The sequence below is a fragment of the Eurypyga helias genome, unplaced genomic scaffold (genome assembly GCF_000690775.1).
Source record: "Eurypyga helias isolate BGI_N326 unplaced genomic scaffold, ASM69077v1 scaffold37386, whole genome shotgun sequence".
NCBI lineage: Eukaryota > Metazoa > Chordata > Aves > Eurypygiformes > Eurypygidae > Eurypyga > Eurypyga helias.
Genome location: NW_010256622.1, coordinates 458 through 3,570, shown reverse-complemented (window position 1 = coordinate 3,570; position 3,113 = coordinate 458). Strand labels below are relative to the sequence as shown.

General features: G+C 48.8%; 1 pseudogene; it reads right to left on the bottom strand.

The window, feature by feature from the left end:
* Positions 1-408: 408 nt before the first annotated feature.
* LOC104503701 lies at positions 409-2,608 on the bottom strand (annotated as a pseudogene).
* Positions 2,609-3,113: the final 505 nt, after the last annotated feature.

Here is a 3,113-nt window from a genome sequence, read left to right as displayed (position 1 = left end):
AGTCAAAAGCAATCTTTCCCTTAACCTTAAAATCCCCCCCAAGGGTATTTTTGAAAAATCTGGCAGAAGGAATGATCTTCCAAATAAAAGAGTGATTTGTAAATATGAAAAGCATTCCCTCTGCCTTAGCGATATGGCTTCAAGGCCTGGAAACGCTGCATGAGAAGCGACCAAGTTAGAAGCAACGCATGCTAAAGAAAAAGAGATTTCTTTGCAGTCTTAAAAACCCAAACCCCCCAAAACGCCCCAATTTTGGGTTGCAAGGTGCTTGCAAATTCCTGGAAAAAGCCATATCCAAAGCATCTACACCAGAGCATTTGTAACTAAGCCCAGGAGGACACCTCTCAGAGGATCTCTACGGATCCAGAACATCCACTGACGACAGGACAGCACTGATCTGATCCTCACCGAGCAATTCCTTCTCAGTATCCCCATCACGGAAGGTGATCCTCTCGACCATAGCCCAGAAAATGATCCCAAGGGCAAATACGTCAGCCTTGGCAGTGTAGTGACCTTCCCACACTTCCGGAGCCATGTAGAAGTTCGACCCGCAGGCAGAGGAGAAGCGATGCTGGTTCACGTTCCCTTTCCCCTGACACACCTTGCTGAGGCCAAAATCCGCTACCTGCAAGGCAGGAAAAGCAAACTCAGTTAGTCACAAACACCAAGTTCACAAGCGCGTTTACAAACGGCAGCTCAGGGAATTCCGCTCCGCACTCCACCGCGGCACGGCACCGACGCGTCGGGTGACAACCCTGGTGAAACCAAGAGCTGGTTTGTTGTTAGCTGGCTGTTCCAAAACCCCTTTCCTGTTGGTTTTTCTCCTTCCTAAGCTGGGCATAACAGGTACCCAAGTGTTATCTTTCTGTGAAGTTCATTCTGGTTACGTCTAACTGGGCATAAACATACCTCAAACAACACCTACGGTAGAAGCAGCTCTTACCGTTCCGCACTGACTGCACGGAACCTCTGGCATTACCGTTGTTATCCACAGTGCTCAAGATGACAGTTTTTAAGTGTCCCTTGACAGCTTTACAGGTCAAAGTAGAGATACCAGTATTGATCCGAACAGCCCAGCCATGAGTTACCTACAACGCCCCGACCTATTGTTTTATGCCTAACTACGGAATGTCTGAGGAACTGTAAGCTCAGGAGTGAGCTGGCTCCCAGCTTTTCAAGAAGCAACCGTATAGACTTTCAGCCTGGTGCTACAAGAAAAGGAGCGAGCCAGTCTTCACCTCCATCAGGGTACCAACAGGAAGCTCAAAGGCGCTCCCCACCTCCCCCGAACATCGATATGTGCTTGAGGCAGCAGTATCGGAAGCACGAGCTGTTGTAACAGGGCAGCGTGTTCTTAAAGTTTAAGGGAACAGAAAAATATTGCTTCATCTTTGATCGTGATCTGATTATTGAGCGTGCAAAAGTCAAACAGCCCATAACGGCTCCTCTCAACAGGATAAGCAGTGGATGAAGGGTGTTTCTGTAAACAGAGCAGTGACACCTCTACTCCCTTCCAGGACTTCTTAAAAAACAGGAGCCCACAACTGATATCAGATGTTCCGAGTACGCTTATTACAAGTATTCTGACACTACAGAATCATAGGATGGTTTGGGTTGGAAGGGACCTTAAAGATCATCTAGTTCCAACCCCCCTGCCATGGGCAGGGACACCTTCCACTAGACCAGGTTGCTCCAAGCCTCATCCAGCCTGGCCTTGGACACTCCCAGGGATGGGCCATCCACAGCTTCTCTGGGCAACCTGTCCCAGTGCCTCCCCACCCTCTGTAGGAAGAACTTCTTCCTGATATCTAATCTAAAACTCCCCACTTTCAATTTAAACCCGTTACCCCTTGTCCTGTCACCACAGGTCCTTATAAAAAGTCCCCTTAAGCTTCCTTGTAGGACTTCCCAAAGCCCAATCCAAAGCACGTGATGCGCAAGCACGTAGCCCACATACTTGTTCCGGCAAAGCTCTATTCCCTTACCTTCACTATGGGACTTCCATGCCTATGAGAAATCAGAATATTGTCAGATTTCAGGTCTCTATGCACTATCTGGTTTCTGTGCAGGAAAGCCACGGCGCTGCTGAGCTGCTGCATGAAGCTCTTGTTCAGCTGAGCGTCGGGGCTGCGAGACAGCAGGTATTCGTTCATGTTGCCACCATCGCAGAACTCCATCACGAACCACAGAAAGCAGACCGATCTGGGATCCATGCACCTCCGCCCTTTCAGGCAGGTCTCGATGAGCAGCAAATGGCTGTCTGATTTCCTGTAACGGTGACTGATGGGCTGGAAGACTTGGCCGTTCTGCAGGATACACTCCTCCAACTGGATCACGTTTTCATGTTGCCTCTGGATGCTCTGCAGGGCCCAGAACTCCTGCAGAGCCAGCTCCACGTTTTCGGGCACGTTACAGTGCATCCTTTTTACAGCTACTTTGCTTCTCGTTTGATTAGCGATGGCCTCGTAAACCACCCCATAGCTCCCCCGGCCCACTTCTCGAATGATGCTGTACTTGGATTCCGTAGCCATCCCTCACTTCAGCCCAGTGAACAGCAAATCAGAGGAAAATATTGGAACTCATGGCAATCGGTCATCACCTGCAGTAAAACCCTGGAAGAGAAGGGGATAAAAAGCTTAAAACTTGACTAAACAAATCAGCTTACCAAAAATCGACTACAAGTACTTCCAACCGGTACCAATTTTAGCGGTATGTGCATCGGGGTATGATGCAGCTGCACCAGGACTGACAGCTCAAACGGGGTTTTGAGAGAAAGCCTATATCCATGGTAACTTGGAGACATTACCAAGTACAATCCTGACTGCACAGCGGGACACAACCACCTGGGAAGTGACATCGATCTGTCCGCTGCAGAGGCAGTTTAGCGAGAAAGAAAAAGAACTATGCAGACACGTTTGCTAAGCAGGGCAGGAAAGGGAAGACGACCTCCTGGGTAACAGCTGAACTTACTTTTACCAGAATTGACTTTTAAATAAATAAAAGTTAGCCAAAATGCCAGTTTGGCACTCAACCTCCCACCCTCACTTTCCCCCCCAAAGAAGTTACTTATCCATCGATGGCTACATCATGTCCCTGCACTTCCACTACCAATT